The 14,832-nt window shown below is 46.4% G+C and overlaps 1 protein-coding gene across 25 annotated transcripts in view; it reads right to left on the bottom strand.

Annotated features, from left to right (window-relative positions):
• Positions 1–14,832, bottom strand: part of MICAL3 (microtubule associated monooxygenase, calponin and LIM domain containing 3) — a 294,200-nt gene that overhangs the window by 219,664 nt on the left and 59,704 nt on the right. The gene's annotated exons all lie outside the window — the stretch shown is intronic.

Raw genomic sequence — 14,832 nt, 5'->3', positions numbered from 1 at the left:
ATGCCCGGGTTGTGGGCTTGATCTTTAGTAGTGGTTATGCAGAAGGCAACCAATCAATGATTCTCTCTCATCATTAATGTTTCTATCTCTCCCTCTCCCTACTGCTCTGAAATCAAAAAAATATATTTAAATAAATTTTTAAATTGTGGCTATTAGCTGTAATCATCCTCTTTTTCCATCTCACTCCTCAAAACCCCCTGGTTTGTTTCAGGTAGAAAAGAAAGGTAGGCACCTGAAAGACTCAAAGGTTCAGACTGGGAATGACAGTTCCATTCTGACCCCTAACTTAACCTAAACCACAGGTGTGTCTGCCCCACCCCAAACACTCTATGACTTTGTTCCTGTGAAATCCATGCCCTCACATTCCCCATTCTACACAGGGAAACTTCCTTCTGTTCCACTTAGGAGAGGATGTTAATATCAGTACAGTGAGGAATTAGCAGTGACTGTTCACCCAAGGCAGACCCAGCACTGGTATAAGCTGTGTGCAGCAGTGCACATATAGAAAGACTCCCAGCTGAGAACCATTTAAAATCTAAGAACCAAGACACTTTCCTATACTCACACACTTATTCTCACCTACCATCATCCCTCAATATACTAACCTAATCCTTATAAATTCACACTTTCTTGTGCTACTGCTGGGAGCAACGTTTTCTAAGATGAACTCCACATTTCTCTTGACAGCTTGCTCCATTTGTGCATCTCAATGTGTCAGTGACAATTTCCTGGACAACTTCCAGCCAGGGTGGGAGGTGGAAACATTTCTCATGCCTGAAAAGCCCCAAGCTGATATCACAGAGCTGCTGAGGATTCAAATTGAAGAAGATTCGAGAGGTATCTAACTGACTCACTGAGCTGAGTATAGGATCCAGGTTTCCTAAGGACTTGGGTCCAGAGAATTTTAAATTTTCATAATTTTTAGTCATAAACCAAAATCTTGGTCCATAAACAGTGCTTGTGAATATATATGTTCACAAGGGAAGAAAATGAGCATCTCTTAGGAGATGCAGCCATAGAAAAGAAGGTGCAGAGGAGCCATAAACATATACTTCAGCTTCTCATACTTAAGTCTGCACTGGCTTAATCCATCATGTTCAGAGATGCTGTGTGCTCACCCAATGCCCACTCCTCTGAGACATCCTGCTATGAGAAGCCAAACATCAAGATCACAACTTCTAAAAAAAAACACACCAGGATTCAGAGAGGGGAAGGGGGGGAAGGGCTCAGAGACATAAGAACAACAATCTCCCAGGTATGCCCAGGCCTGTATTGCCACTGCTGCTAAGATATCACCCACAGAAATACATGCACTCTCTCACTCACTAGAATTCCAACAAACTCCTGCAATTAGATTATTATTTAGTTCAAAGGAGAGATGCAAGAACAGCCAGAAAGTATCTGAAAAAAGAATCACTGTATTTATGTTCAGCTCCTCTCAATGTTCATGGGAGACAGGGCAGGAAGAAGTGGATCCACATGAAGTAGAAAGCATGTTAGACACTAACTAAAGCACACTAAGTACAGCAAAAACTTCTTTCTTATAATAGAACCCCAGTGTGCTCAATTACAAAACCACATTTCCCAGCCTTCCTCATGACCATGTTTTCTAAATTCTGGCTAATAAAATGTGAGCAGAAGTGTGTGAACCTTCCAGAAAGACCTTATAGGAAATGTCTCACATGGGAGAGCAACGTTTTGTCATTCTCTCCATTTCCTCCCTTTTATATTTTCCCTGGTGACAAAAATATGATAGCTGGAGCTCCAGCAACCATGTTTGACCATGGAAATCTAAAAGGGTGGAAATCATGTGCTAGTGTAGTGAAGTTAGGTCAAGTTACTCTCACCTGTCAATCCATAGAGTGGACCACAAGCTGCAGCTAATAAGCCTAAAACTGCTATTTTTCTAGATGGAAGGAGTCAGGACTTTGACCATGAAGCTGGCCATACTGGCTCTGGGGCTTCCCACCTCTAAGTATCTTTTTCATAAAGCAGAAAATCTTTCATGTTTAAGCCATATTTTGCAATTTCCAACTGAAACTAATCGTAACTGATGCATATACCTTAATAGAAGTCTCTATTTCCTAAGGGAAGCACTGAAGAAGCTAAAAATGGCTCATCTATATATATAAAAGCCTAAGTGACCACATGACCATTTGACTGGTCACTATGACCCGCACTGACTACCAGGGGTCAGATGCTCAATGCAGGAGCTGCCCCCAGTGGTCAGTGTGCTACCAAAGCGGGAGCGCCACTCAGCTGACTGACAGGCGAGAGACACCGGGCTCACAGCTGGTGAGTGGCAGTGGTGCGGCAGGCACAGCAGGGCCAGGATGAGCGGGAGTGGCATGGCACCCAGCCCAGGCTCAGGCTCCTCCCTGGCCACCTGCCGCTTCATGCACTACATCCCTCCGGGGATGTTGGACTGTTTGTTTCAGCCTGATCCCTGTAGGCTGACATCCCCCGAGGGGTCCCAGATTATGAGAGAGTGCAGGCCAGGCTGAGGGACCCCACCAGTGCACTAATCCATGCACCAGGCCTCTAGTCTTAATACATAAAAACCCAGGGTCCATAACATCCAAAATGACCAAAGGCTCAACCAACCGGAAGTCAGTGCTGGGTTGCCGTGGCGACCCAGCACTGACTGCCACAGCTGCAGGTGCCCCAACCCAGCACTGACTGCCTAGGGGACTGCAGATCAGGCCTGGAGAAAGGCCTGGAGAGAGAAGCATGGTCTGATCCGCAGCTTCTGTGGCAACTGTTGATCAGCACTTGCCTCTCTCTTTTGCTCCGGGCCTGGCCAGCAGCCATGCCTCTCTTTCTCTTGGGCCTCTGCTGGGGCTCCTGATCAGCCCTGCCTCTCTGGTCAGGCCCGTTGATAGGCCTGGAGATGCTGACTGGCATAGAAACCGACCAATCAGAACCAAATCTGGGTGAAGTGTGAGGAGCCAATGGCTGCCTAGGAGGCGGAGCTTTTGACGCTGACTGGCATAGAAACCGGCCAATCAGAACCAAATCTGGGTGAAGTGCGAGGAGCCAATGGCTGCCTAGGAGGTGGAGCTTTTGATGCTGACTGGCATAGAAGAAACCGACCAATCAGAACCTAATCTGGGTGAACTGAGAAGGCAGAACCTAAGGTGGGGGCTGAGGAGGGGTTTTAAAGGCAACAGCTGTTTGGTGTAAGGTGTAAGAAAGCGGTTCAATTTTTTAATGACCAGATATAGGGATTATGTATTTTTGTCTGCCAAGAGCATCTCCTCCTGATGAAAAAGGCTTCCCCCCCGCCATTTAAGCAATCCTATCCCATATAATCTATCTACACTACTAAAATGGTAATATGCTAATTAGAACAGGTTGACCGGCCATCTTACAGACGTCTGATTTCCTTCCCGACAAAGCCGTGGTAGTGGGGGCCGAGGCAGAGGCCATTAGGGGCGATCAGGCCGGCAGGGGAGGGGAGCTGGGGGCGAGATCAGGCCAGCAGGGGAGGGCAGTTAGTGACGATCAGGCAGGCAGGCAAAGAGGTTAGGGGCGATCAGGCAGGCAGGCAGAGGCAGTTAGGGGTGATCAGGCAGGCAGGCAGGTGAGTAGTTAGGAGCCAGCGGTCCCAGATTGCGAGAGATATGTCCAATTGGAAAGGGTGCTGGCTGGGCTGAGGGAATACCCCCCCGCCCCGTGCACGAATTTCGTGCACCGGGCCACAAGTAGTCTTATATGGAGGCAGGACAGACTCCACCATGCCAGCTTATGAACTGGTGCCTGCTTACAGAAAACAGCCATGGCTGGAGTTCAGTGGTAAGCAGTCCTGCTACTAATAAAAGGGCAAAGCTTTTCTGAGGGACTTAAAAAGGAAGAAATATTCACCCCCAAGAAACTAAATATTTCCCATTACCCATAACTGAAATCTCAGGATAAACAGATCCAATAAGATGGCATGATTTGATCTCTTAAGTAAACCCTGGATGATATAAACCTATAGATTTTCATTAAAATAATGTAAATCCCCTAACAATCAAATTCTAACACTTTTAGGCCAGCTATCTTCTAATTCTACCCCCTGCAGAAAAGCCCTGCTAATACAAAGCTCAGCAAATCTCTTAACACAATTCATTAACTCACCAAATAAGACTCATTCTTACTAGAGTGATTTTAGGTCTGCAGGCCATATTGTTAACTGTGTTATGTTCCCCAAAATGTAAATTCCTCAAAGTCAGAGGCTAGGTGAAATGAACACTCTCCGTAGTGTTGATGACAAATGTCTGGAGTAGTTAGAGATTAAAAAAAAGAAAGCCAAGTTGCAGCATGGCTCTGTCCTCCTTCCAAAGATGGCTCCTCAGCTGGTCTAAGATTTAATCCTCATCCTCTTCTATTAAAGATGGAACAGAAGCTGGAACAGATGCATTTCTCTACCCCAAACGCCAAAGATATCCCTTGAATGGTCAAGTTGAACTATCTGTGGGCCAGAACTGGCCACAAGAAGGGGGCTAAGGTGGTGGTGGCTCTGGACCTTGGGCCTGTTTTATGGTGTGAAATGCAGCTAGCACCAGGGGTGGTTTATAATGGCTGCCTACCATTTGGAGAAGGGAGGAAGGATAGGATTATTCTTGCTAGTAAAGCATTAAGTAGGTTAAAGAAATAAATTCCATCCTGGTTGGGATGGAATCCTTCTAGAACAGAAAAACAAATATAAAGGTGTGTGTGGCAGAGGGGTGGGGAATGGAATGGGTACAGGGAAAAAATAATTAACTGGATGGAAGACAGGTCTTATAAGGAAAGGTTAAAGGAATTGGACTCATTTGGCATAAAGACAAAATACTCATGATTCCTCCCCTGCCTTCAAGATCCAGCAGTATTACAGGGCCCAGAAATGTACTTAATATGCAAAAAAAGCATTTAATATTTGTGAAATGACTGATTAGCAAAAGGAAGCTGATAATTCTCTCTCTGCCTCACAGGAAAAGATGAAGACAGGGTGTGCACGAAGAATAGCAGAGCAGTTGCAGGGAAGTCATGCTCACCTTCAAGGGGTGACACCGCTCCCTCGGTACCTCCACAGAAATTTACTCTACTCCCTCAATACTACTCTCACTGCACTTCCATCACTTTGCAGTGAGCTCAGTAGGGGTAGCAACCAGTTTTATTCCTCTGTGTGTGTACATGCATGGGCCCCAGAGCCTGGTCCCCAGTACATAATGGATGCAGAATAAATGCCTGACGCCAACAGATATTTACTGTTCACTCCCTATGTTCCAGGCACTTGGCACAGAATAGTGAACAAAACAAACAAAACTTCCTGTCCTCCTGGAGCTTTCATTCTAGTGGTAGAGACAGAAAACACACAGCAAACCCTAACGTATTAAAAGGAAATAGATGCTATGAAGGAAAAACAGGGTAGAAGGGGGACGGGAATGCTGTATGGGTTGAGAAGAGATGGTGATGTTAACCAGGATGGTCTGAGAAGCCTTAAGGAAAGTGAAAGCAGAACAAAAAACTAAGGGAGCCAGCCGGGGTTACCTGAGAGCCTCTGAGACAAGGGGACAGCATGTGCAAAACAAGATGGGCTTTAGCTTTCATCAGAGTGGGATGGGGGCATTAGGAAACCACTGCAGAAGTTTAAACAAGAAAAAAGAGACTGCAACCCAGGTTTTAATAGGACCACGTTGGCTGTTCTGTTGACAATCTAAGGCTACAAGGGCGGGGGTAAAGGGAAAGTGGTTTGAAGGTTATTAAAAAAAAAAAAAAAAAAGCCAGGGGATTGGTGATAGTGGCATGGCCTAGAGAAGTATTAATATAGGTTGTAGTCAGATTCTGGATCAAAATATGAAAATGAAATATAAAGAATTTACTAATGAATAAAATATTAGGTGTGAGAGTAAGAGAGGATAATCCCAAGATTTTTGACTTGAAGAACTTTGAAGATAAATGAACAAACTAACAAGAGAGCAACTACAGAAACCTCCTTCCTAAATAACCCCATGGCCAGTCTCACTGTGCAAGAATTGTCAGCCCCTGGGGAAGAGGGCCACCTGGCAGAGGTCTGCTCCCATACTCAAGATCTGACCACGAGAACACCTATCTCCAGATCAGCCTCTCAGCCTCCACTTTGCTTCTACACTTGCGACCCCATGATTCTTCCCTAAGTGGATGGGCACATGGTCTCAGACCCATAGGAAATGCTCTTGGAGCCCATTATCAATCCTCAACAGGTCCAAAACAGCTTAAGAGGGCTCCTGATAAAGTAAAAGTCCACATTCTCAATACATACACCAACTCCTAAAGTGTGCTCCTCACACTTGTGCTACTTGAAGAGGCAATAATATCTCCAACATGGCAAGAGTTGTACAGACTTGGGGGTGGAGGTGAGAAAACAGGAGATAAGAAAGGGCAAGACAGAAAGGCTGAAGGGTCTGCACCCCATACCCACCCCAAGGCTGTGCCTACCCTCAGAGAGGTGTGATGCAGTAGTGGGTGGCAGCAAGTGTGATATGGGGCTCCTGTTGAGAGGAAGGTCTCTGAGCCCCATGCCACATTTGCTGCCACCAACAACCACATCACACCTATCTATAGCTACTCCTCCCCTTTACCACCATCTTACCTTCCAAAGAGCAGAACGGTCCTTTGCAATACCACAAGATTCAGCTTTTTATAAATATACATAAATATATATTTATAAAATATATATATTTTATTGATTTGAGAGAGGAAGGGAGAGGGAGAGATAGAAACAACAATGAGAGAGAATTATTGCTCGGCTGCCTCCTGCATGCCCCCTAATAGAGATCAAGTCTGCAACCTGGGCATGTGCCCTTGACCCTTTAGTCCACAAGCCAACATTCTATCTACTGAGAAAACTGGGTAGGGCACAGATTCAGCTTTACAAAATGTTTGAGGTTTCTTTTCCTATATCCTGAACATTTAGCCCCAAATAGAAAGTAAGACCTACAGAAAAATAATTCAAAATGGGGTAATGGTAGGAAAATGCTTCTTCTTCTTCTTTTTTTTTTGGGGGGGGGGGGCTTTTTAAAAAAATCTTTATTTTTCATATTATTACAGTTGTTCCTCTATTTTTCCCCTCATAGCTCCCCTCCACCCCGTTCCCACCCCACTCCACCCCATGCCCTTACTCCCCCCGCCCCCACTGTCCTCATCCATAGCTGTATGATTTTTGTCCAGGCTCTTCTGCACCCCCCACACCCCTTTCCCCCCGAGGACTGTCAGTCCACTCCCTTTCCATGCCCCTGATTCTATTATATTCACCAGTTTATTCTGTTCATCAGATTTTTGATTCACTTTATTTTTAGATTCACTTGTTGATAGATATGTATTTGTTGTTCATAATTTTTATCTTTACCTTTTTCTTCTTCTTCCTCTTCTTAAAGAATACCTTTCAGCATTTCATATAATACTGGTTTGGTGGTGATGAACTCCTTTAGCTTTTTCTTATCTGTGAAGCTCTTTATCTGCCCTTCAATTCTGAATGATAGCTTTGCTGGGTAGAGTAACCTTGGTTGTAGATTCTTACTATTCATCACTTTGAATATTTCTTGCCACTCCCGTCTGGCCTGCATAGTTTCTGATGAGAAATCAGCTGACAATCGTATGGGTGCTCCCTTGTACATAACTAACTGTTTTTCTCTTGCTGCGTTTAATATTCTCTCTTTCTCTTTTGCTCTTGGCATTTTAATTATGATGTGTCTTGGTGTGGTCCTCTTTGGATTCCTTTTGTTTGGGGTTCTGTGCACTTCCTGGACTTGTAAGTCTATTTCTTTCACCAGGTGGGGAAATTTTCTCATTATTTCTTCAAATAAGTTTTCAGTATCTTGCTCCCTCTCTTCTTCTGGCACCCCATAATTCGGATGTTGGTACGCTTGAAGTTGTCCCAGAGGCTCCTTACACTATCTTCATATTTTTGAATTCTTTTTGCTTTTCGCTTTTCTGGTTGGGTGTTTTTTGCTTCTTTGTATTTCAAATCTTTGACTTGATTCTTGCGATCCTCTAGTCTGCCGTTGGATCTCTGTATATTATTTTTTATTTCAGTCAGTATATGCTTCATTTCTAGTTGGTCCTTTTTCATATCCTTGAAGGTCTTGCTAAATTTATTGGCCTTTTCTAGAAAATTCTTGAAAAACCTTATAATTGTGGTTTTGAACTCTCTATCCAGTAGTTTGCGTTCCAACATTTCTTTCCTTTGTGACCTGTTTCTTTGTCTCCGCATTTTGGCTGCTTCCCCGAGTTGATAGAGTGGCTTTGTGTTCTAGGTGTCCTATGGGGCCCAGTGGCTCAGCTTCTCCAGTTACCTGAGGTGGACACTCTTGGTGCACCCCTTTGTGGGCTATGTGCACAGTCCTGTTGTAGTTAAGCCTTGATTGTTGTTGATATGACTGGGAGGAATTGACCTCCAGGCCAATTGGCTGTGAGGATCAGCTGTGTCTACGATGGGAGAACTTCTGTGCTGGAGATACCCTTATGAGACAAGACTTGCTTCAGTGGGGCTTTGGTGCTCACTGAGTCTGTCCCCTGAGTGTGTCCCTTATGGATCTGAGGAGTTGTAATCTGGATGGTCCCACTCTGACCCCTGGGTACACTGGCTTTTGGATCTCTAAGGAGGTGCTAATTTAGCCCCTGCCTGAGGCCACCCAGCAGGAGCTACAGAGAGATCTGCAGATTCCTCTTCTTTGTTTGGGTTTTGGAGGTGCCCAGATGAGGCCCAGCTGTGAAGCAATGCAAGCTGCTGAGGGGCCTTGGGCCTTCTTTTGGATGTTCTGGGTCTCACTGACTCAGCTGCAGTTTGTTAGGTAAGTTTAGATTTCAAAGGACCTGGCCATTCATATGCAAAAGCCTCTGCGCTCAGCTTGGATGGAGTGGAGTCTCAGTGTGGAGCAACCAGCAACGGCTTCGTAGGGCAGAGCAATCAGCTATGGCTTCCAGTCAGCCCTGCCCTAAGAGGCCCCCCGGGTCTCAGTGTCCCCCGGTAATCGCTGCAAGCACTTCTGAGAGAAAGCCGCCCTCGAGTTTCGCCCGCTGCCAGACAGTCCAGTTTCTCCCCGTATGAGTCTGGGTCCCCAGAGTCTCGCCCAGAACTGGAGTTCAAGAGGTCGGGAGCTTTTGTCTCCCTCCCGCTTGACAAAGCCAGGCGCGTACTCAGTTGCCTGCCCTCTCCGCGCGCAACTCGATACTTCTGTCTTCCGCAGTTCCTCTGAATCTCAGTGTGCTTTTCTCTTTCCTTCTAGTTTTAGAATTTCCACTCAGCCAGCCTTCCTGTGGTTCTGGATGATGTCCGTTTTGTCTTTTAGTTGTAGTTTTGAAATTGTTGTGCGAGGAAGCAGTTTAGGTGTTTTCCTATGCTGCCATCTTGGTTTCTCTCCAGACAGTCCAGTCAGGAAAATGCTTCTTCCTGAATATTTTCTAGGCCAGTGATTCAGTTTGTGAATCAAGGGTTTGCTAACTGTTTTTTTGTTGTTGTTGTTTTTGTTTTTTAATAATTTCATTGGTGACAGCAGAGAAAGCTTGCAATGACATGCTACAATTTTCTATGTTAGGTCACTACAGTGTATATAGAATACGTAAAGATCTCCAAAACAACATACCTAAGCCCAGAAAAATGTTATGAACACTGTTTCTGCTCAATACATGACCAATGTTTTTAAAAAAAATAATTTTAACATGGAATTATCTTCTTTTACTACCCCTCACCCCACCCACAAAAGGCTACAAAGTGCATTCACAGAGTCATACTTAAGGTAAAGACACTGCACAAATGTACAGTTCATGTGTATTGAAATGAGTACCACACTGGAGATTAACTGTAGAAGTTTTCATACACCAGTACAACAACAACCATAAGCTAAATTCTCTTAATAGAATTATAGCCAACATCTTCCTAAGGGCCATACATTATAATAACATTTAAAGTATTAAAACGTGCAGTTGAACTCAACAGCAAAATGTAAAAGCTATATCCTGAAGGGTTTGCTAATTGTTCACAAAGTGTATGATCACCACTGAATGAGGCAAGCAGAAAAGAAGACAATATGCCACCTGCAAGAAGCTTACAATCTAATCAAGGAAAAAAACTAACACGGGCACTATAACAAACAAGCAAACATTTTCTAAACCAGCCGTGGGCAAACTACAGCCCGCGGGCCGGTTCCGGCCCATTCGGCTATTCTATCCGGCCCGTGGAGCCGAAAGAGCGGAGGGTTCTCTTGCTCTCCCCTCCGCTCCTTTACTTTGAATTTATATTAGTTCACACAAACACTCCATCCATGCTTTTGTTCCGGCCCTCCGGTCCAGTTTAAGAACCCATTGTGGCCCTCGAGTCAAAAAGTTTGCCACCCCTGTTCTAAACTGTATGGCCAAGCTGTCAGGGTAGGGATGCTTAGGATTTGATAAGCAGAGAAGAGAGGCCAGGTCCTTTGGGTACAGAGAAGGCATAGAAAGCTAGAGCAAAACTTAGCAGAGCGCATGCAGGTGACTGGGAGGAGGGTGAAAGTGGTGCTGGTCAGGCAGTAGAGATCACTGGAGACATGAGTAGGAACATCCAGCCTTCAAGGCGCAATGGTCTGGCGGTAGCCCGGAGGGTGGTACCAAGGAAGGTGGAACTGCAGATAGGTGTGTATAGGACGCCTGGGCAATCCCTTGGACATGAGATGAAGAGGGACCAGATTAGAGCTGTGGCAACAGGAATAGGAATTTTAAAAGGAAAAGTAATTTAACAAACACTGAGCAGCAATTTGGGCAAGTGTAGTTTTAGGTGCCGGGATAACCAATTTCCGAAGACATTTTGAAGAAAGAAATAATAAAGCAGATTAGATACAGAGGGTATAACAAACCAAATATTGACTTTACTTATTATCTGCATCCTGTTCAGGGGTAGGAAGGCTGACAAATACTTCTAATCATTGGTTTAACTTTATCCACAACTTTCCTAGACACAGAATGTTTAAAGGAAGACTCTGTTAGGAACACATATGCGTGAGATTAAATGACAGCCATCTCTGTTCATTCATGGCAATTATTTTGCTCCTGTCATGTTTCACATAAACATGAGGGAAAGATCTGAAAATTCCTATCTCCCCAAAAAGTAAGGTAAGCATTTGTTAACACGTGATGTGCCCACTTCTCTGTTCCTTACCCTAACATGGCCAAGTAATGGGGAAATGGGCTGGGGCTTGAAGAGTACCTCTGACACCCCTTGGCACTAAGGAAGATTTTTCACTTATCTGAGACCACTTCCAACCTCAAGTATTCTATAATCCTCAGGAGTCCCCACAAACCTGGCAAGTCAGGCTCCAATGAAGACAATGGTCACATGCACTGAGGGAGCCATCTCCCATCCTAACCCACACCCAAATAAAATGCCAGACAGAATCTCAGACTTTCAAGGTAAGATGCTCCTGACTTTGGGCTAGTAGCCTCTTCACTCATTCAGCAACCAGGTCAGATATACCATACACATGGTCCTTTTTTAAGGACCTGGTTGCCACTCTTATTGCATTTACTAGAGGCCCAATGCACGAAAGTTCGTGCAAGAATGGGCCTTCCTTCCCCTGGCTGCCAGCACCGCCTTAGCTCCGGCCTGAAGCCGCCTTTCCGCCTTCCCACACTGCCCAGAGGCCCAGAGGGTCTGGGGTGGTGCAGAACGCCTGCGTCCCATCCCATCCCCAGCCACTCAGCGCATGCGTATGCAAATTAGCCCATCATCTTTGTTGGGTTAATTTGCATACTCACTCCTGACTGGCTGGTGGGTGTCATGAAGGTACAGTCAATTAGCATGTTACTCTTTTATTATGTAGACTAGAGGCCCGGTGCACGAAATTCGTGCATGGCGGGTGTGTCCCCCAGCACAGCCTGCATCCTCTCCAATCTGGGACTTCTGGAGAAATGTCGGACTGCCCGTTTAGGCCCGATCCCACTGGCAGTCAGACATCCCTCTCACAATTCAGGACAGCTGGCTCCCAACCGCTTGCCTGCCTGCCTGATTGCCCATAACTGCTTCTGCCTGCCAGCCTGATCACCCCCTAACCACTCCCCTGCCAGCCTGATCGACGCCTAAATGCTCCCCTGCCAGCCCGATTGCCCCTAACTGCCCTCCCTTGCCAGCCTGGTTGCCCCCAACGGCCCTCCCCTACAGACCTGGACGCACCCACCTGTCCTCCCCTGCTGGCCGGGTAACCCCTAACTGCCCTCCTTTGTCAGCCTGGTCACCCCAACTGCCCTCCCCTGCAGGCCTGGTTGCCCCTAACTACCCTCCCCTGCAGGCCTGGTCCCTCCCAACTGCCCTCACCTGCAGGCCTGGTCTCCCCCAACTGCCCTGCCCTGTAGGCCAGGTCACCCCCAACTGCCCACCTCTGCTCTCCTGGTCACCCCTAACTGCCATCTTCTGCTGGCCTGATTGCCCCCAACTACCCTCCCCTGCAGGCCTGGTCCTTCACAACTGCCCTCCCCTGCAGGCTTGGTTGCTCCCAACTGCCTTCCCCTGCAGACCTGGTCCCCCCCACACTACCCTCCCCTGCAGGCCCAGTCACCCTCAACTGCCCTCCCCTGCAGGCCTGGATTCCCCCCAACTGTCCTCCCCTGCAAGCCTGGTCCCCCCCAATTGCCCTCCCCTGAAGGCCTGGTCACCCCTAACTGCCCTCCCCTGCCAGCCTGGTAACCCCTAACTGTCCTCCCCTTTAGGCCTAGTCGCCCCCAACTGCCCTCCCCTGCTGGCCCGGTAACCCCTAACCACCCTCCCTTGCTGGCCTGGTCGCCAACAAATGTCCTCCCCTGCAGGCCTGGTCCCCCCCCAACTGCCCTCCCCTGCAGGCCTGGTCCCTCCCAACTGCCCTCCCTGCAGGCCTGCTTGCCCACAACTGCCCTCCCCTGCAGGCCTGGTCCCCCCCAACTGCCCTCCCCTGCCGGCCTGGTTGCCCCTAACTGTCCTCCCCTGCAGGCCTGGTCGCCCCCAACTGCCCTCCCCTGCAGGCCTAGTCCCCCTCAACTGCCCTCCCCTGCAGGCCTGGTCCCCCCCAACTGCCCTCCCCTGCTGGCTTGATCACCCCCAACTGCTCTCCCTTGCTGGCCATCTTGTGGCGACCATCTTGTGTCCACATGGGAGCAGCCATCTTGTATGTTGGAGGGACAATTTGCATATTAGTCTTTTATTAGATAGGATAATACATGACAAAATCTGAACCCCTCACAGATTTTTAAATGCAATGGCAATAACAAGCAATATACTAATAGAGAAACTTCCTTCCCGTCTTTCCCAAAGGCAGATGGAGGTCTGTTTTTATTTAACCCCAAATTTTAGGGCACTATAAATGGAGTATTCAATGTGGTATTACTAATGGAGTTGGGATTCTGTATTCTAACAAGAAGGCAGAAAGGAGCCAGTCATTACCCCAAAACTTAGTCCCTCCTCCTCAGCTCCAGTGCAAAATCCAAGAGACAAAGCTGGAAGAAAGCCAGTTTGAGGCTATCATTCTTTCACTGTGTTCTGCAGGACCTAGTCCTTTCTCCAACAGGCTGTCTTCCGTCACATCCTTCTGACTGCATTTTTATGTTGTATGGCTGACGCCAAATATGCACAGCCTAATCTTTCAGTCTTTTACAAAGTAACTGCTAACTGAGGATACTCTCCACATAGGACACACTGCCAATGCCAGAGGCCTCCAAATGATGAGGTTTTACTTCTGTTTGATCATCAGCCAGTATGGCTAATGTGTGTTTGGGTTTTGTTCACCATTTCTGCACATGGCACACATACTGCCAACTATGTGTGTGTTTGTATGTGTGTGTGTGAGAGAGAGAGAGAGACAGACAGAGAGACAGAGAGAAAGGGATTAACTCTACAAGACTTTGACCCAATGGGAGATTAAAGCCTTAAAACCAAACTCATGCACCTCTGCCAGGTGTCACCCACCTCAACACTGTCATAGTCTACACTAGAATCCTACAGACAACAAGGTTCTGTGGGTAGGAAATTTGGTCCACAACTAAACTGTCTCTTTAAAGACCTGCAGCAATTTAAAAGCAGCTGCTGGTAGCTGGTATGAGCCAGTCCTCGGAAAACAACTCTCACTTCATCTACAAAAGACAAAGTCCAATGATTGAGTTTTGTTAAAAAAAAAAAAAAAAAAAAAAAGGAATTGCTCCAAACAGATAAATTTAAGACTCAGACACAACTGCTGGGGAAGAACAGGGGTTGGGGGTTTTTAGAAGGAGTGGCCACAAGACACTGGCCTTGGCTGCTGAATATAGTTGCACCGCTGAAGCTAATCGTGGCTGGTCTAGGCCTGGGATTAGAGAAAGAAAACATTCCTAAACAAATGCTGTAGCTAAAGGGGCATAGAGCAGACAGAGCTCACAGTGGGGACTTCAGGCCACTCAGTCTCAGGGCAGATCCAGAAGGGCTGACCTTGGCCCATGCAGGCAGGTGGCTCCTGCTTACAGAGGTAAGAAGTCCTCAGATAGAGACAGAAAACTGTGGCTGAAGGAAATCCAGGCATTCTCCTCTTTTCCCTCCGTCCCCCTTTTACTTAAAAAAGGGAAATATTTCTATGAGAAAAGTTGTGTTGCAAGAGTCTTATATCAGAAAACAATGACTGACTTTTTATAAGGATTTCAGTAATACTTGTAATTTCAAAAAGATCCTGAAATTGATCATTTCAGTACTTAAAAGAAGCAACGAAGGTATGCCATTAATACACTGTGATTAGAGGTAGTTTCTTACCATGTATTTGGAAGGCTTTTTTTCTTTGGTCTCCTGCCTTAAAAGAAAACACCTACTCATACCAACTACTATGATGATGGTGATGATGGTAATGATAGTAATAATAGCAGCTATAA

The sequence above is a fragment of the Plecotus auritus genome, assembly GCF_963455305.1.
Source record: "Plecotus auritus genome assembly, chromosome: 3".
Taxonomy (NCBI): Eukaryota; Metazoa; Chordata; class Mammalia; order Chiroptera; family Vespertilionidae; genus Plecotus; species Plecotus auritus.
Note: the sequence above shows the minus strand (reverse complement) of the source record. Positions and strands in the feature narration are given on the sequence as shown.